Here is a 20,953-nt window from a genome sequence, read left to right as displayed (position 1 = left end):
ATAAATAAAGGGGAGAGTGATCCAACATGGGAAGCGAGATACTCAGCAGACTCATAGAATGGCACATGTCCTAAACAGCACTCTGGCCTCAGAATCAGCCCTAAAAGCATTCAGATCCGGTTGAAAAGCCCATGAGAGTATTTCAGGCATGGAAAGCCAAGACACTCTGGCAAAAAAAAAAAAAAGACTTAAATGAAAGATCTCTGTGAGTGAGATCCCAGTGGACAGAATAGGTCTTCAAAGAAGGAGGTACCTTTCTCTGAAGGGAGGAGAGAACCTCCACTTTGACTATGACCTTGTCTAAACAAGATAAGAGCCGGTGAACTCAAAAGGCTTCCATAGCCTTGGAAACACATGACTGGAGCATAGGGAGATTACTGATGCCATAAACAGGAGTGTCAATTTGTAAAGTCAACAACAGGAGTCACTGTGCACTTACTCCTCATGTAGGATCTCTGTCCTTAATGTGCTGTACATTGAGATTTAATGCTATAACGAGTACTCAAACAGTATTTTTCACTTTGTGTTTCTATGTGGGTGCAAACTGTTGAAATCTTTACTTAATGTATACTAAACTGATCTTCTGTATATAAGAAAATTTGAAAATGAATCTTGATATGAATGGAAGGGGAGAGAGAGTGGGAAAGGGGAGGGTTGCAGGTGGGAGGGAAGTCATTGTTGGGGGGGAGCCAATGTAATCCATAGGCTGTACTTTGGAAATCTATATTCATTAAATAAAAGTTAAAAAAAATAAAAGATACTGGTTTCAGCATTACCTACTATAATGAGAAAATCTGCTCTCTCTTTCTTGATCTCTCTTGCCCTCTCCTCCAGCCTGTCGGGTTTCCCCCACCTGACAATAAACATTTTCCCTTACTCTGGTGTTTGGTGTGTTTTGTGGTGACCTTTCATTGGCTCCAAAACCTGGGGCCAGACTCTGCCCTCAACCTTGCTTTCCTCTCGGGGATGTGAGCTGCTTTGAGATCCTGGAATTCTGCCAATGACAAAACTCAACCCCGGACTTCCTTCACCTCTGAACACTCTGCAATCTCCATCCACACACCAGCCCTCCAAATTTCTGAGGTAATGAAGAACCAAAGTGACTCCATTTTAAAACAATAAAAAAAAGCAGCCTCCATTTCCCATAGCAGACCCGTGTCCTTGTAAAAGCAGGCATTCAGGCATTCCGGAGATATCAAAGCTTACCAGGGACAGCTAGTTCGGTAGACCAAGGACAGCACAGTAGAGATTGCTAAACAAAGTAACTCCCTGTACCCAGAGCTTCCATGCTGTATGTAACTCTTTTTTCCTGCTGATGTAGCCCCTTTTTCCTTTAAAAACTCTCCCAAACAAAGACCGGGGCCTCACTCCTTCCTCCGCTGTGCAGTTTGGTTGGATGGGGTCCCTGTCACGGCTTGTACTCCCGAATAAACCTTGCTTTTGCAGTTCGGTGTGATCGACTCTCTGGGGGTCTCTGTGGGGATCTAACGATCTGGGAACAACATATTTTTTGGTGCCCAACAGTAAGACGTGGCAGGTGGAGGATCCTCTTATTTAGACTCTATGGGTTATGGTTCTATGCAACTTTGCCCCAAAGTCCTGGTACCAGGCACCACATCTCCTATGGCCTCATGCCTCCATACTCTGTGTCCAGGCAATAGCATTTGTGGGTGACAACTCAACCCCATTTCCCTTCTATGGGTTATGTCCAGGGCTCCAATGGGTGCATGGGTAATGACCCACCCTCTGTTCCCATATCCTCCCGTCAGATGGCTGTGATCTCAGGGATCCCCAATATCTGCCTGATTCTACAGGTCACCAGGAGAGCTTCTCCCCATGTTCTAGTTAATCCTCCTCTCGGTGGTCTCCTACCTTGACAACCAGTTCAAGATCTCTATCTGTGAACATTTGGAAAAGTGGAAGATTTCCTATGTCCAAGCTTTCTCCTGTCTCAGCTCTAAACCTCCTCTGGCTCAAGTTCTCGATTTCCTGGTCCCAGGAGTGAGCATTTCCTAGATGTATCTCTCCCAACCCACATGAAATAAAGATCAACACTACCAGACCTGCAAACCAGCCAGCTTACCAGGTTAATTACTATTTCCAGACATATCTCCTTTTCCCTAACTGCCCCTTACTCTGTCACCTATCAGATTTCCTCCTTAGAAATCTCTGGAGGGATGTCCATCCACTCTCATGGATATTCTGCCCCATTAAGCCTAACACAATGAACAGTCTCCAGTGGACTTCTTGTCCATGGCACATCGGCCCCAGCCCACAGTCACCTTGGGACCTGTCTAGCAGCTGCCTGAACTTTTGTTTCAGAGGTAGTCCCGAGTGGCTGACTGTTGACCAGGGCATCACTGGCCTAAGGTCTTCCTTGGGTAAAAAGAAAAGTAGACTCGCTGTCTCTACAAGATTGGTGAGTCTCATTTTCATTTCCTTCTGTGCCGCTCATCCTTGAACTCTAGATGCATGAACACATTTTCTTTGAATTCACAGATTCTACAGACAAGGCCCTCAACTCTAGATGCATGAACACATTTTCTTTGAATTCACAGATTCTACAGATAAGGCCCTCTACCCACAAGAGATGAGCGACCTTTCTCCCAGTCTTGGTTGGGATCAGCTCCGCAGCCTCTCTGTCCTCAGTAGTGGTCTCAGGAGCAGCTTTCGGCCACAATGTTATCTCAACCAACCTACTGCAAACAACTCCAACAGTTACAAGAGGAGGTCACTAGGCCCATCGAGACCTCAATAGATGCCATCTGAGGTCTCCAAAGCCATATTGCCTCACTAACCGATGCGGTACTATGGAATAGATGGACCTTAACTGTGTTGTTATTATATTAATCAATAAGGTCAGGCAAAACTACATCCATCAAACAGTCTTACAGAGTCCAGAGACTCCCCCCTCATTTCCTCTCCTCTATGAAATCCTCTCATTACTTGGTTAATGCCACTCTTATGACCACTGGCTGCTATCCTCACCCTGTCTTTTATACTATGGTGTCTGTTTAAGTGATTACAGGAGGTGATAATGGAACGAACCAAAGCCTTCACCAGTCAGGTGGTAAACCCAATGCTGCTGCAGGGATATACTTGGCTCCCCACCCAGGAGATCGCAGCTTGAGGCATCACCCCATGCCAGCAGAGAGTAACTTGTTGTCCCATGTCAACAGAAAGTAGCTCTAAAGACAGATCATCATCCCTCCAACCCTCCTGGACTTTGGGGGCTGATGTGACCCCGTATAACACTTGCTTTATTTTTTTTTTTGACAGGCAGAGTGGACAGTGAGAGAGAGAAACAGAGAGAAAGGTCTTCCTTTGCCGTTGGTTCACCCTCCAATGGCCACCGTGGCCGGCGCGCTGCAGCCGGCGCACCGCGCTGATCCGATGGCAGGAGCCAGGAGCCAGGTGCTTTTCCTGGTCTCCCATGGGGTGCAGGGCCCAAGCACCTGGGCCATCCTCCACTGCACTCCCTGGCCACAGCAGAGGGCTGGCCTGGAAGAGGGGCAACCGGGACAGAATCCGGCGCCCCGACCGGGACTAGAACCCGGTGTGCCGGCGCCACTAGGCAGAAGATTAGCCTAGTGAGCCGCGGCGCCAGCAACAGTTGCTTTATTAAAAAAAAAAAAAAGGTGGGGGGAATTTTAGTAAAATGGTGCAAATCTACTCCCTGGACACCATCCTCAGCTCTAGCCCCCGCCACCACTGCTAGAAGCCAGATGACAAAATGGCCCAACCACAGGTGTCAGCTCCACCCCCACTCCAATGGGATTCGCTGCTATTTCCCAGCCCCCTGCAAAGGTTTAATAGGACAGGCTTCCTGCACACGTGCTCTCTCTCTTGATCTCTCTCTCGACTTCTTTCTCTCGCTTACTCTCTTGCCCTCTCCCCTCTGCTGGTCAGGTTTCCCCCACATGACAATAAACCTTTTCCCTTAAAAAAATGAGAAAATCTGAGAGGTGGGGATTTCAGACATTCAGTGAGAGAGGGCACCTTAAATAAATTCCTGTACGTCCGTACACACAATACTATGGATCTGCAGTTCAACTTGTGTTTGAGTGAGGAAATCACGAGTGACAAAATAGTAAATGCAAAAAGCAAGTTACATAGCTTCCCTGGTTGAAAAATGGTATGCACATTTATTTTTTAAAAAATCACATGTGGGGGCCAGTGCTGTGGCACACAGTGAGTTAAAGCCCTGGCCTGCAGTGCTGGTATCCCATATGGGCACTGGTTTGAGCCCCAGATATTCTACTTCTGATCCAGCTCCCTGCTAATGTGCCTGGGAAAGCAGTGGAAGATGGCCCAAGTCCTTGGGCCCCTGCACCCACATGGGAGACCCAGGAGAAGCTCCTGGCTCCTGGCTTCAGATCAGCTCAGCTCCAACCACTGAGGTCATCAGGGGAATGAACCAGCGGATGGAAGAGATCTCTCTCTCTCTCTCTCTCTCTCTCTCTCTAACTCCTTCAAATAAATAAAATAAATCTTTTTAAAAAAATCATATATGGAGAAAGACACTAAGGTAACTGAAGCGATTTCAAAAAATGGGAATTAAGTGCCTTCCATGTCAACATTTTTCTATTAACTAATAAAACCCATGTAGTATTGTCAGAAGGAGAGACACATTGGTCAATGCAGAACAGACACTCAACCAAGTATGACCACACATTTACACCTATATTCTGCACACATAATCACAAGCCCATACTGAGAATGGCATATCTCCAAAGTCACATAGGATGTGCAAGCCCACCACAATCCAAGACCCACTTTCAAAGAACTTGGACATGTGGTAAAACCCATCTTATTCCACTAGAAATCATATGAAAATATAAACACTAAATGCTATCTAAGTCAAATCTTCACACTTGACTCAAATACACCCACACTGTCCACATTTACAATGCCCAGAGCCCCAGATACAACATTTCCTCAAGTAGATAATCTGCTTTGTATTATTACTCCCTTCATTTTCATTACTGCTGTTTTTTCTATAGAAGCTGGAGTGGGAACAGAATAGACAGTTTAGCCACCTGCAGCCAATAATCTAGCACACGCAGGAGCTTTAGTAGATTTACTATCTTTGCACTTCACCTGGCAGGTGTCTCATCAATTTTTGGAGCCACCAATTTCATCATGATAGTTAATATTAAATCACTTATTACACCCCAACCATTTGTAGGATCACTATTATTTACAAATATAATCCTCCTGGGACCAGCATTGTGGCACAGCAGCTTAAAGCCCCAGCCTACAACACCAGCATCCCATATAGGCACCGGTTCGAGTCTCAGCTGCTCCACTTCCAATCCAGCTCTTTGCTAGAGCCTGAAGGCAGTGGAAGATGGCCCAGGTCTTGGAACTGTGCACCTGCACTGGAGACCTGGAAGAGGCTCCTGGCTCCTGGCTTCGGATCAGCACAGCTCTGGCCACTGCAGCCATCTGGGGAGTGAACCAGTGGATAGGGGACTCACTCTCCCTCTCTCTCTCTCTCTCTTTTAAAGTTTTATTTATTTGAGAGAGAAAGAATCCTCCTATTATCTCTTCCAGTACTAGAAGCAAGAATTACAATACTATTAACAGACTGAAATCTAAACACCACTTCTTTTACCAAACAGGAAGAAGATCCCAGTTTTATACCAAAATCTATTCTTTGATTCTTTGATCACCCCAAAGGACCTGCAGTATTCTACCAGACTTTGGAATAATTCCACACATTGTAACCTAATATTCTGAGAAAAAAAAGGAAGCAATGGAGCATGGAGGAATAGTTTGAGCTATAATATCCACTAGTTTTTAGAGTTCATTATCTGAGCTCACCATATTATTTGTGGTAGGAATGTACAGTGACACATGAGCATATTTCATATTAGCCTCATGATTATTGCTTTTCCCACATAAGTGTTGCTATTTTAGCAGTAAAATGTTTAGTTTACTAGAACCCTCATATGGAGGTAATATCAAATGATCCCACCCATACAGTGAGCCTTGGGTTTTATCTTTCTATTTACTGTTAGATGCCCAAGGCATTGCTCTAGCCAACTCATTCCTAGACACCGTTCTTCATGACGCATACTGTGCCACACCACATTTCCACTGTGTCTTGTCTGTAGATCTGCATTCACAATCGCAGGAGGAGTCACATATTGACTTTTACTACTTTCAGCATATACACTTGAGTCTCCCTGAGTTACAATTTACTTAATTATATTTGTAGCATAAATCAATATTTTTCTTGCATAATTGGGCATACCATGACAATACTCCAACTTTCCTGATGAAATTTCAACAAGAAATACTGCATCATCAACGGGGTCATTTCTTTCTTTTCTTTTCTTTTCTTTTTAACTATTGGGCAGAGTTAGACAGTGAGAGAGAGAGAGACAGAGAGAAAGGTCTTCCTTCCATTGGTTCACCCCCCAAAATGGCTGCTATAGCCAGCGTGTTGTGCCGATCTGAAGCCAGAAGCCAGGTGCTTTTCCTGGTCTCCCACGCGGGTGCAGGTGCCCAAGCACTTGAGCCATCCTCCACTGCCCTCCCAGGCCACAACAGAGAGCTGGACTGGAAGACGAGCAACCGGGACCAGAATCCGGCGCCCACATGGGATGCTGGCACCACAGGCGGAGGATTAACCAAGTGAGCCACGGCACCAGCCCCAGGGTCATTTATTTCATTAAGAGCTATTATAGTAATAATTTGTGTTATTTGATAAGTTTTTGCCCCAGAACAAGAAGTCTCAGTAATTTAACTGTCAGAAACCTCAAATGACTACACAGTGCTCACGAGCACATCACACACTTGAAGAGCCAGCTTATGTAAAATCCTAAATTAACAACAGAAGGAATCCTGCAGGGGTTGTGGCACAGAAGGCTAAGCCTCTGGCTGCTACACTGGCATCCTATATGGGTGTCAGTTCATGTCCTGGCTGCTCCTCTTTTGATCCAGCTCTCTGCTTCTGGTCTGGGAAAGCTGTAGAAGATGGCCCAAATGCTTCAGCCCTGCACCCTCATGGGAAACCCCAAGAAAGCTCCTGGCTCCTGGCTTCTGGCCGGCCCAGCTCCAGTTGTTGCAGTCATTTGGGGACTGAACCAACGGATGGAAGGCATTTCTCTGTCTCTGCCTCTGTCTATAACTCTGCCTCTCAAATAAATAAATAAAATCTTTAGAAAAAAATAATTTAAAAAACAACAAAGGAAGGAATCGAACACCTTACAACCCTTCCTTGATAAAAAATATAAGTAAAAATATTACATAACTTTGTTAAGGTTAATTTATAGATTGAAATCTTTCAGATCCTTATGGCATATCCACTTCAACTAGCATTCCAAGATGCTACATCATCCATTACAGAAGAACTACACCCTCATGACTCCACCCTACTAATCTTTTTTTTTTTTTTTTTTTACAGGCAGAGTGGACAGTGAGAGAGAGAGACAGAGAGAAAGGTCTTCCTTTGCCGTTGGTTCACCCTCCAATGGCTGCCACGGCCGGCGCACCGCGCTGATCCAATGGCAGGAGCCAGGTGCTTATCCTGGTCTCCCATGGGGTGCAGGGCCCAAGCACTTGGGCCATCCTCCACTGCACTCCCTGGCCACAGCAGAGAGCTGGCCTGGAAGAGGGGCAACCGGGACAGAATCTGGAGCCCCAACCGGGATTAGAACCCGGTGTTCCAGCGCCGCTAGGTGGAGGATTAGCCTATTGAGCCGCGGCGCCGGCCCACCCTACTAATCTTATTCTTAGCTAGCTCTTGAGTTCTTCACATTATTTCACCTATGCTGACAACCAAAGATGCCCAAGAAGAAACAGTGTTGTCTTTTATTATTCATTATTATTACTCAAATCTTAATTGCCCAGTCATAATTACAAATTCTATACATAGGATAGATGAAATTAACAGCTCTTAACCATAAAAGATACAGGACACCAACAATATTGAAGCTGTGAATATACAGATATGATGACTTAAACTCTGGCTCTTATATAATCCCATAGAAGATTTGAAACCAGGAGAATTATCACTGCATACAGTGGATAACAGAGTCGTCATACCTATAGAAATACCAATCCATATATTATTTTCATCTGAAGATGGCTTACACTCCGAAGTTGACACACCATTTGATCTAAAAACAAATCCCATCCCAAGGTGCTTGCGTGAAGCAACCTTCACATCTACTCCACTTGGTTTATATTATGACAATGCTCTGATGTGTGTGGGTCCAACCACATCTCCATGTCTTTGAACTAGCAACACTAAAACACTTTGAAAAATGACAAATATCTGTTATGTCATTATGAATCTAACTAGCATCAGTTTAATACTGAAAGCAAAAATATTTCTGTAATAAAATGCCACAATTAGACTCACCAATATAATTAATTAGCATGATCTCAATAAAATTAGCACTTTATTTCTCCAGCTAAAACTCACTAACTACACTTAACCCCCAAACCCACACCAAAATACACTGAATCACCAAGACGAAATGCCATGAGAAACAGAATGAAGGTGTGCTCACCTTTTTTCATTACCCCTACAATAGCAGGATTACACACTGTAATTATCATCTCCCCTAATATTTTAATCCCATCTCCCAACTGCCTGGTCAACAATCAATTCATCTACCTTCAACAGTGATGGGTGCAACTCATTCTTAAACAAATAACCATTCACATCACTGAAAGAAGAACCTGGTCTCTAATACTAATCTCACTCGTTTTCTGTGATTCAACAAATCAGCTAGGACAGTTACCTTGTATGGCTCACACAGCCCAATTATCAGTTGTTAGGACTAGCTGTCACGCCTTGAGCAGAAGCAGTCATTACTGGCCTCTGCCATAAAACAAAAGCATCATTAGCCACTTCCTCCCTCAAGGTGCACCTGCCTCATTTATTCCTTTGATAGTAATTATTGAAACTATCAGCCTATTTATAGCTCTTCACATACTCATACATTTTATTGGCAGAGCCTCTTTAGTCTTGACATGCATCAGTTCTGCAACAGCTATAATCAGATTTATTCTAATTCTAGCTGTTCTTTAATTCACTGTAACCCAATCCAAGTGCCCATATTTCCACTCTCATGGTTAATGACCCACCAAACTCAGGCTATCATACAGTTAACCCCAGCCCTGACCATAAACAAAGGCATTGTCAGAGCTATTGCTTTAAGATTTTACTTATTTATTTATTTACTTACTTACTTACTTATTTGAGAGGTAGAGTTACCAATGGAGAGAGGGAGGGACAGAGAGAAAGGTCTTCTCTCGGCTGGTTCACTCCTAAATGGCAATAGCCAGAACTCAGCCAATTCGAAACCAAGAGCTTCTTCTGGGTCTCCCACATGGGTGCAAGGGCCCAAGTGCTTAGACCATCTTCCACTGTTTTCCCAGGCCAGAAGCAAAGAGCTGGATTGGAAGTGGAGCAGCCAGGACATGAACTAGTACCCATATGTGATGCCAGCATTGCAGGTGGAGGCTTAGCCTGCTACACCACAAAACCCCTTGTCAGCTCTGTTTCTAACATACAGCTAATGATAGGTTTCCAGTTTAATTCTTTTACTCTATCATTCCTGGCCTAGGAACTAATACCAAGGATGATGATATAGTCTGAGAGCGTACAACTAGGGGACAGGATCATGATATGAAATGATCTTTTTCATTCTATCAGGAGTTTTTTTTCCTCTGCTGGATTCTTCTATCCATTCCATCCCTCATGGCTAGTCCTAAAGCAAAGGGGCTGCTACCTACCAACAGGCATCTGAGCCCTAAAGCTACTAGAATTGTGTCTAATAATCAGAATTATTAGTCTTGGGAGTATCAATTACCCAAGTTCACCATAGTTTCATAGAAGAAACCAAAAATATCATACAAATTCCACTAATCAATCAAACTTGGAGCTGGTTTTACAAGTCTACAAACTTCAGAATATTTGAACATATCCTTCACCATCTCTAAGGCTGTGGATAGTTCAACACTCTTCACAGCCACAGGATTGCACAGCCTATTTGTAATCATAAATCTTACTTTCTCACCTCATAACAATTAAAATTTCACTTGATATCAAACCATCATTTTGGCATTGAAACTGATGCCTGACATAATTTGTGGACATAGTCTGATTATTCTTATGCATCTCTTTTAAAAAAAAAGATTTATGTATTTATTTGAAAGTCAGAGTTACAGAGAGAGTGAGTGAGAGAGAGAGAGAGAGAGAGAGGTCTTCCATCCACTGGTTCACTCCCCAATTGGCTGCAATGGCTAGAGCTGCGCCAATCCAAAGCCAGGAGCCAGAACCTTCTTCCAGGTCTCCCATGTGGGTGCATGGGCCCAACAACTTGTGCTGTCTTCCACTGCCTTCCCAGGCCACAGCAGAGAGGCTGGATCAGAAGTGGAGCAGCCAGAACTTGAACCAGCGCCCATATGGGAATCCGGCACTGCAGGCAGTGGCTTTACCTGCTATGCCACAGCTCCGGCCCTGACACATCTCCCTTCACTTATGAGGATCATATTCTTTTAATGTTAACTACTGCTACTGGCTTCCAATGTATTATCTTCAGTTTTAACCTGGAAAAGAATACTCAACCTTACTCTCTCCCTGACAATCAATATATCTTTAGTGCTATTTCTTGGAACCACCGTAATCTGGTTGCTGTAATTAAATATCTACATAGAAAAATAAAGTCCATACAATATGTAGATTTGATCCTATAGCATCAACCCAACTACTACCCTCCATAAATTCTCTTTTAGCCATTACAGCCTTTGTATTCAGCTTAGATATTACCATCTTACTTCTCCTGTCATGAGTACCCAAATAAAAAACCCAACACTTACACTTACCATAGCACTAATTATAATTTCCATTTTAGCCCTATGTCTAGCCTATGAATGAATTCAAAAAGGACTAGAATGAGTATAATCATTGAAATTTCAATCCATTAGGTTAAGGTATTCTATTATCACCAATATTCCTTTAAATCTGTATAAATATTTTAGCATATATTGCATCCTTACTAGGAATATTATCAGTATACTGATATATGGTCACTTCTGTGTTTTATAAGGCACAATATTATATGCATTCACTTTAGGAATCCTTGTAATCCTGAATGCTCATTTTATCATATCATGTATAATATTCATTGCCTACTAGTATTTGTAGCCTATGAAGCCACTGTGGGCCAAACACAGTTAATAGCATCCAACACTTACGGTCAGATAATGTACAAACTTAACCCTTCTCCTATGAATTATGTAACTTACAATTACACTTATTCCCATAACAATGTACTCAAAAACATCATACTCTGAATCAACATAAACACAGAGCTTATACACTACCTCATAATCCTATTTATTATAAATAAACCTATTATAAAATAAGTAGTTTCTCACCAGCTTCTTTTCTGACCCTCCTCTTGATACCACCTCACAGCTTCCCTTAATAATCCTAGTGAGTATCCCCTTTCTAAAGGACCACTTCCATGAAAGAAAGCTATATTTAAATATTAATCTATAAGTATTCTTAATTATGACATTCACAGGCACAGAAGTAATTTTGTTCTAGATACTTTATGAAAAGTAATTTCAACCCAAGTAACTATTACCCAATGAGGAAACTACATAGCATTTAAATGGAAACCATGCATAATAACTTTGATAGTAAAAAGCAAAAATGTCCCTGTATGGTCTTCACCTGTGATTACCAGAAGTCCATGTAGAGGCCACTATTGCCAGATCAATATTCCTTGCAGTCACACTGTTAAAACTAGGAGGCTACAGCATAGCATGAGTCCCTACAATCTGAAATCCCTTAAACAGAGCAGAGAGCCTTCTCACTGCCCAGAGGAGCCTTGTGAGGAAACCCCTAACCAGCACCATCTTGCTCTGTCAAACACATCTAGCATCACTAACCACTTTTTCATTAGTGAGCCACATTAACACTGGTGATTGTGACTGTCCTTATTCAAACATCACGAAGATTTACAGGAGCTACAGCTCTAACACTGGCCCATGGCCTAACATCAGCAATATTATTTTGTCTTGCAAACTCTATTCACAGGCAAACTTCACGATTTGCCCAAGGACTACAAAACAGTTTCACCTCTAGCAGCAGCATGATGAACGCTGGCAAACCTAACTAACTCGGCCTTAGCGCCAATCATTAATTTAATCAGGTGGCTGTTCACAAAAAAGACATCATTCTCACGGTCCAAACCTACGACCATCCTAACAGGGTCTAACCTGTGAATTAACACTATACACTGCATCTGCTTACTAATCACAACACAACAAGGAAAACTTCCATATCATATCAATAATATCCCTCTTTCATTCACACGAGGAAATCATATCCATCACCTTCTTCCCTATCACTCAGTTCTAAGATCATTTCACGAAACACGCATTGTAAAGAGACAACGTTAGCTTATGAATGTAAAAACAGAAACTTCAGTCTCCTTATTCACTGAGGAAGTATGCAAAAACGGCTAACATGCTCAGACACACAGTAATATGGCTTTCTTAAGCTATAAAGGGTAGAAATAACCCATTGGTTTTAGGAACCAACAAACTATTGCAGCTCCAAATAAAAGTAATCTATTTTCTCCCTCTATAACAATGTCACTACTTTCACTTCACCAGTTATAACAACTGTCCCATATTTATAAGGAGATTGGTGCTTTAAACCTCTAATGCGCCTTATTTATTTATTTAATTTTACTTGAGAAACAGAGCCACACTTCGCATCTGCTGGCTCACTACCCACGTGTGTGCAGCCAAAAATGCCATCAGGGTCTACCACGTGGGCAGCAGCCGCTCAATGACACGATCCATCCTCACCTGCTGTTTCCCAAGCTACGCATTAGTGGGCAGAGTCGGAAGCCAGAGCCGGGTCGCAAACTCGGGTACTGCAATATGAGACATGGACCTCGGAACCAGCATCAGAACCTCTCGTCTAAACACCTGACCTGCACTGCGGGTAACTTACGATGCACCTTGCGTGATGTACATTTAAAAACTCATGGTATACACAGGGTTCCATACGATCTGCGTCCTCAGGGGTCGCTTGGGGGTCCTGGAACGTGCCTTCCGCAGAGAGGGGAGGGCGGCTGGGATTTGTTACCCTGAAGTGAAAACGAGTCCGAAGTAGAGCGGTGAACCCCGGACACAACACCAGACACACCCGAAGGAGAGGATTCCCAGCACGGGGCGGGCATCGTGACCCCCACCCCACCCCGCCCAGCGGGGGTCCCCCACCATCCGCCCCGGAGGCGCCTCCTCCTGACCCCTCAGTGTCCGCGCCCCGCGGGCACCGCCGGGACCCCGGGCCACGAGGGGCCGCGCGGCCGCGCCGCTCCCTCCTCAGAGGCCGAGGCCGCCGGGCGGCGTCTCCGCAGGAGCCCTGCCCGGCCGGGGCTGACCGAGAGGAGCCACGCGGACGCCGGGTCCTCGCTCTCCCTTCCCGGCTCCCGCTCCGGGACGGGGTCAGGGCCGATGGCGCCGCTCCGGCCGCGGACACCGGGACTCGCCAGGCCTGAGGAGCCGGCGCCGCGCGGACGCGGGAGAGCTCTCTGCCTGGCCGAACCCGCGCCCTCACCTGGGGCACGGCCGCGGGCCCGCCCTTCCCGCCGGCGTCCGCCGCTGCCGTCCTGTCCAGGGATCCAGGGATCGGGGCTGGAGCCCCGCACGGCCGTTAGGTGACCGCGCAACCCCTGGCCGAAGGACAGAAAAGCCGGGCCTCGTGGAGAAAATGGCGAGGGGGAAGCTCAGCGGGCTATTTATAGCCTCGGTGTTAAGGTGGCGGTCCCGGAGACTCATTCTGATTGGATGATGCGGAAGGGCACCAACCAATCAAAAAGCGAAGACAGGGCCGGCGGCGAGGTTTAGCAGGTTAGGCCGTCGCCTGCGATGCCAGCATCCCTTACGGAACCACTTGTGTCCCTGCAAGTGGGAGACCCAGATGAAGCTCCTGGCGCCTGGTCCAGCCCTAGGCCATGGCAGCCATTTGGGGAGTGAACCCGCGTATGGAAGCTCTCTCTCTCTTCCCCTCTCCCCCACCCCTCCTGCGCCTTCAAATACAAAATAAATTTTAAAAACAATTGAAAAAATTTGAAAAGAATCTGCTCATGTGAGCATTTGGCCTAGTGGTTAAAATGACGTCTGGAGGCCGCCGCTGTAGCAAAGTGGGTAAAGCTGCTGCTTGCGGTGCCTGCATCCCATATAGGCGCTGGTTCAGGTCCCGGCTGCTGCACTTCCGATCCTGCTCTCTGCTACGGCCTGGGAAAGCAGCAGAAGATGGCTCAAGTGCTTGGGCCCCTGCACCCACGTAGGAGACCCAGAAGAAGCTCCTGGCTCCTGGCTTCAGATTGGTGACGCTCCGGTCATTGTGGTCATCTGAGGCGTGAACCAGCAAATGGAAAGATATCCACTGCCTGCCTCTGCCTCCCTGTAACTGCCTTCAAATAAATAAATAAATAAATCTTAAAAAAATAGTTAGTGAACTACATTCAAAGATAAGGGAGCAATTGGTATTTAAAAAAAAAAAATGACATCTGCATCCCACATTGCAGTGCGTGGGTTCAGGTCCTGCCTCTGGCTCTTGTTCTAGATTCATGCCGGTGCAGGGAGGCATCAGACGATGGCTGAAAGAATTGTGTTCCTATCATTCATGAAGGAGACCCGGATTGGGTTCCTAGCTCTTGGCATCAGCCCAGGCCCCAGCTGTCGTGGGTATTTGTGGAGTGAACCAGTATATGACTGCTATCTTTCTCGCTCTCTCACTCTCTCTCTCGCTCTCTCTCTGCCTCTCAACTAAATATATATAATAAATTCTTTAACTAAAAAATTTCTTGAAATTCAAGTTGCTGGGTCAGTGATACAGCAGATCGGGGTCAAGGCTGAGATGTTCATTTGGGAACAGACTCTAAAGAGGGAGAACTGGAGCATGTCTGGCCCAGGAACCCAGAGAAGCCAGTTCGGGCAGGAGGGCGTGGTCAGACAGGAAGGAGGTGGTGGAGGTGAGGCGGCTGACTGACCTAGGAGACTGTGGGGTGTGCCCACACACAGAGGCCGCTGGCACCCGACGCAAGGTCAGAGGTGATGGGGACTCCCCTGGCGGGGCCAGTGGGTGGAGTGGAGGAGGTGCTGAGAACCGACCACCAATCAGACGCAGCGCTGGGAAGGAGCATGCAGAGTGGAGGGTGCACCTGGGGGTGAGTGGGTTTCTCTTCCTCGTCAGCCACCCAGATATTGGTGCAGGGGACCACAGGGGGCCGTGGGGGCTTTCAAGCAATGCAAAGCAGCTCACTTGTACCTCTGCCCCTCCGCTACCCCTCACTAGAGGGAAGCAGGCACAGGTGTCAGCCTCAAGGGCTCTGGGGTTGCTCTGAGGGGTGGGGTTGTAGATAAGGTGTAGGATACTGGAGACCAGGACTGACCCCGTGTGAGGGGGCACTGATGACACAGGGGAGGAAGGGCAGGCAGCTAAGCTCCCATCTGCTGGATCAATCCTCAGATGCCTGCAAGAGCAAGTACTGAGCTGTGCTGAAGCTGCGTCGCCCGTGTGGATGCCAGGAACCCAATGACTTGAGTCAACACTGCTGCCTCCCAGAGCCTGTATCAGCAGGAATCTGGAGTCAGGAGCCGGAGCTGGGTATGGAACCCAAGCAGTACAACATGGGAGCAGGCATTTTAACCAGGGTGGGGTTCTTTTTTTTTTTTTTTGAAAGATTTATTTATGGTGCTGGTGCTGTGGGACAGTGGGTTAACTCCCTGCCCTGAAGCACTGGCATCCCTTATGGGCACCGGTTCGAGACCCAGCTTCTCCACTTCTGATCCAGCTCTCTGCTATGGCCTGGGAAAGGAGTAGAAGATGGCCCAAGTCCTTGGGGCCTTGCACCCACGTGGGAAACCTGGAAGAAGCTTTTGGCTCCTGGCTTCAGATTGGCGCATCTCTGGCCATTGTGGCCAATTAGGGAGTGAACCATCAGATGGAAGACCTCTCTCTGTCTCTCTCTCTCTCCCCCTCTGTCTCTGCCTCTCCTCTCTCTATGTAACTATGACTTTCAAATAAATAAATCTTTAAAAAATAACAATCTCACTAGATTGTCTAAAATTTTTTTTGACAGGCAGAGTGGACAGTGAGAGAGAGAGACAGAGAGAAAGGTCTTCCTTTGCCGTTGGTTCACCCTCCAATGGCCGCCGTGGCCGGTGCGCTGCGGCCGGCGCACTGCGCTGATCCAAAAGCAGGAGCCAGGTGCTTATCCTGGTCTCCCATGTGGGTGCAGGGCCCAAGTACTTGGACCATCCTCCACTGCACTCCCTGGCCACAGCAGAGAGCTGGCCTGGAAGAGGGGCAACCAGGACAGAATCCGGCGCCCCGACCGGGACTAGAACCTAGTGTGCCGGCGCCGCAAGGCGGAGGATTAGCCTAGTGAGCCACGGCGCCGGCCTAAAATTTTTTTAAAAAAGAAAGATTTATTTATTATTTATTTCAAAGTCAGAGTTACAGAGAGAGAGAGAGAGAGAGAGGTCTTCAATCCACTGGTTCACTCCCCAATTGGCTGCAACAGCTGGAGCTGCACCGATCCAAAGCCAAGAGCCAAGAGCTTCCTCCAGTTCTCCCACAAGGATGCAGGGGCCCAAAGGCTTGGACCCATCTTCTGTTTTCCCAGGCCATAGCAGAGAGCAAGATAAGAAATAGATTAGCCAGGACTCGAACCAGCACCCATATCGGATGCTGGCACTGCAAGCAAATGCTTACCTGCTACACCACAGCGCTGGACCCTCCCAATTAACTTTATACCTTTATACTTCGGGAAAAAACATCCACAAAATAATTTCTATTTTTCCGTCTTGGGAAATTAAAACTCTGCCTTGATAATTTTGTTTTCTAGCAACTTCTTTTATTTGTCCAAGGGATAATTTCATTCTTTGGAAAGTATTAAGCCAACTAAATTAATGTTGCCATTGAGGCTCAAGGCCAAGAAGGAATGAGTTTCTCCTAGTATCAACTATTTTTTAAAGATTTATTTTATTTATTTAAAAGGCAGAGTTAGATAAAGAGAGAGAGAGAGAGGGAGGGAGAGAGAGAGAAAGAGAGATCTTCCATCTGTTGGTTCACTCCCAGGTAGCCGCAGTGGCCGGAGCTGAGCTGATCTGAAGCCAGGAGCCAAGAAGTTTTTCCAGGTCTCCCGTGTGGGTGCAGGGGCCCAAGGACTAGGGCCATTCACCACTGCTTTTCCAGGCACATTAGCAGAGAGATAGATCAAAAGTGGAGCAGCTGGGACTCAAACCGGCACCCATATGGGATGCCAACACTGCAGGATGCAGCTTTAACCGACTTGCCACAGCACCAGCCCCTCTAGTATCAATTATATTAAAGACAATTGAAACATAAAAGGAAAATAGAAAACGGTCGCCATCCACTACTGGCTGTCTTGGCTAGCATGGAACAAATTGTAGGAAAAGGTGGAAGGTGTTTCCTGATACTTTCTAAACAGGTAGCTTTTGTACTAACATATCCCCCAATTCCCCAAATTCTTACATGTTGCTTTTATGGAGTAAAAAAAATTAGTCTATCTAAATCTGAAAGTACTGGGGCCAGTGTTTCGGCACAGCGGGTTAAGCTAATGCTTGCAAAAACTATACCCCATATTGGAGCACCGGTTCAAGTCCTGGCTGCTCTGCTTCCAATCCCGCTTCCTGCTAATGTGCCTGAGAATGCAGTGGAGAATGGCCAAAGCCCTTGGGGCCCTGCTACTCACGTGGGAATGAACCAGTGGATGAAAGAGTCTCTCTCTCTCTTTCTCTCTCTCCCTCTCGTCTCCCTCTCTGTTACTCTACCCTCTCTGTCACTCTGCTTTTCAAATACATATTTTTTTAAAAAGCTTTATTGTAAACACTCTCATCAAAGACTTCACACATCACCCAAATGAAACTGCTTCTTTTCAACCACAAAATGGAGAAACCATGAAGTAATGGGGACTGATAACAGATCTATCATGGAAAAGAAGACACGCAGAGAACAGCATAAAAATGTCCTTTCTCCCGGTAGGCACTGGAAGTCGTTGCCCTAAGTCGACAAGTGCCTTATAGACCTTAGTGCCATAGAACTTGGAACTATTTTAGTTGACTCAGATGTGTGATCTGTGAGGCTTTGGCAGATCCGAGTGAGGAGGACAGGAAAGAAGAGTGTTGAGTGTATGTGAGGAGCCCTCGGTGCAAAACACTCATGTGGCTTGGTGTGCACTTGTTCAGAGCAGCAGGTGTGTGTAGTGTGAGCCCTGTGAATGCATGCGGGCTCCTGGGATGTCCAGGACTGGGGGCGGGGGCCACATTCTGGAAAACTAACCTGCACTCCACAAGTTGAGCTTTTATCTTAGAGATAGTCACATCTCTGTAGACACTGAAATAACACAATCTGCTAAATAGCCAACTCAGGTAACTCGCTTCTTGATGATGTGATTAATCTTATTTGCATAATTAAATAGTTTTTTTAAGGGAATTAAGTTGACAGGAGCCCAAGTACTTGGACAATCTTCCATTGCTTCCTAAACACATTAGCAGAGAGCTGGATCATAAGTGGAATAGGGGGGTCTGTGCTGTGGCGCAGCGGGTTAAAGCCCTAGCCTGCAGTGCCAGCATCCCATATGGGTGTCAGTCAAATCCCAGCTGCTCCACTTCTGATCCAGCTGTCTGCTATGGCCTGGGAAAGCAGTAGAAGATGGCCCAAGTTCTTGGGCCCCTGTATCCGTGTTGGAGACCTGGAAGAAGCTCCTGGCTCCTGGCTTCAGATCAGCTCAGCTCTGCAGTAATTTGGGGAGCGAACCTGCAGATGAAGACCTCTTTCTCTCTCTCTCTGGCTCTACCTCTCTCTGTAACTCTTTTGAATAAATAAAATTTTAAGAAGAAAGAGGAGGAGGAGGAGGAGGAGGAGAAGGAGGAGAAAGAGGAGAATGAGAAGGAGAAGGAGAAGAAGTGGGATTCAATCTGTGCTCTGGTATCGATGCCAGCGTTGCAAGTACCGGCTTAACCCACTGTGTCACAACACTGGCCCCAAGCCAGTGGTTTATACAATCCAATGAAAATGTTTTCCTTTACTAAAAAAGGTCAGGGGAAAATGTGATGACTTTTCCATCTGTTCCCAACAATACAAGGCTGTCTGTGTCCTTCCATAGCTAAACCATGTAAACATGCGACCAAGCTGTGCGTCTTACCAGAAAGTGGCCACAAAGGTCAACCACAGGCCAGCCCAGAGAAGGGACCTCCTGGGACAGATGTCACTTTCCCTCACTTTGTCCACTATGCAGTGGCCATCCACTGCGTATGCTCAGTGGTGTTTTATTTTTGATCTTCAAGATGTGTTTATGTCTAGAAAGGGAATCAAGCAAGATCTCTATTCATTTGTTTCTTAACTATGATGGGAGCAGAGGTTCTCAGGCTAAGAGAACCAGTTCTCCCTGCACCAGGGCAGAATCTGCCTCTTCCATCTCCTTCCACTCAGCACACAGCACTGGGAATGGCGAGGGGGGCTCGACCAAGTGTGTGCTAAGCACAGCCTGGCCCAGGGAGGCCCAGACACCCTAGACAATGGCAGCAAGCAGCCATGACTGTGGAATGTGGAGGGTGTGCTGTACTCTGTATTTTAAAGACACTGCTGTTTTGGAAAACCGTTCATTCCTTTATTATCTGTGTCTTGTTTTGTTCAAAAAGTATTTGAGAGACTGAAGAAAGGTTTTAAAGTGCATGACGGGGTGGGCACCGGGTTCTAGTCCCGGTTGCTCCTCTTCCAGTCCAGCTCTCTGCTGTGGCCCAGGAAGGCAGTGGAGGATGGCCCAAGTGCTTGGGCCCTGCACCCGCATGGGAGACCTGGAGGAGGCACCTGGCTCCTGGTTTTGGATTGTCGTAGCGCCGGCCGTAGCAGCCATTTGTGGGTGAACCAATGGAAGGAAGACCTTTCTCTCTATCTCTCTCTCTCACTGTCTATAAATCAACCTGTCAAAAAAAAAAAGTGCATGATGGGGATGAGTGTTTGGCCCAGCAGTTAAGACACACTTATTCAACACTGGAGACCCGGGTTCAATACCCAGCCCTGGCTCCTGACTTCAGCTTCCTGCTAAAGCAGACTGTAGGAGGCAGTGTGGATGGTTCAAGTATTTCAGTCCCTGCAGCCTACAAGGGAGACCTGGACTGGGTCCCTGGCTCTTGGCTTCAGCCTTAGTTATAGGCATCTGGGGAGTGAACCAGAAGATGAGCTTGCTCTCTCTCTCTCTCTCTCTCTCTCACACACACACACACACACACACAAATAATTTTTTAAAGTGCCTGACTTATTGTGACTTCTAAAAATATTTATAGGGGGCTGGGCTAAGCTGCTGCCTGCAATGCCATCATGCCAGTTCATGTCCCAGCTGCTCAAGTTCCAATCCAGTTCCCTGCTAATGGCCTGGGAAAAGCAGAAGATGGCCCAAGTATTTGGGTCCTGAACTCATATAGGAGACCAGGATTAAGCTCCTAGCTCCTGTCTTCAGCCTGGTTCAGCCCTGGATTTCCTGGCCATCAGTGGACCAGTGGATAGAAGACCTCTTTCTCTCCCTCTCTCTCTCTCTCTCTCTTACTCGCTCTCTGTCTCTCCCTCTCTGTTCATAGCTGTGCCTTTCAAATAAATAAATATTTAAATATATATTTATAAAATTTTCTTATTAAGAGATACAAAATATATGATCTTGGATCAAAGGGATTACTTTTCAGGCTCAGGTTTTTTGTTTTTTTCTGGGTTTTTTAAAGATTTATTTGGCTGGCGCCGTGGCTCAATAGGCTAATCCTCCGCCTGCAGTGCTGGCACACCAGGTTCTAGTCCCGGTCGGAGTGCCAGATTCTGTCCCAGTTGCTCCTCTTCCTGTCCAGCTCTCTGCTGTGGCCCGGGAGTGCAGTGGAGGATGGC

General features: G+C 46.3%; 1 long non-coding RNA gene across 1 annotated transcript in view; it reads right to left on the bottom strand.

The window, feature by feature from the left end:
* The window catches only part of LOC149121266 (uncharacterized), a 98,161-nt gene extending 84,387 nt beyond the window's left edge, over window positions 1–13,774 (bottom strand). The window contains exon 1 of the long non-coding RNA XR_016224358.1: window positions 13,607–13,774. This is a non-coding gene — a long non-coding RNA (uncharacterized LOC149121266). The remainder of the gene's footprint in view (window positions 1–13,606) is intronic.
* Between the last annotated feature and the right edge of the window lie 7,179 nt (window positions 13,775–20,953).

This window comes from Oryctolagus cuniculus, chromosome 17 (genome assembly GCF_051225735.1).
Source record: "Oryctolagus cuniculus isolate XC-2025 breed Fujian yellow rabbit chromosome 17, ASM5122573v1, whole genome shotgun sequence".
NCBI lineage: Eukaryota > Metazoa > Chordata > Mammalia > Lagomorpha > Leporidae > Oryctolagus > Oryctolagus cuniculus.
This window is presented reverse-complemented; position numbering and strand designations above follow the sequence as displayed.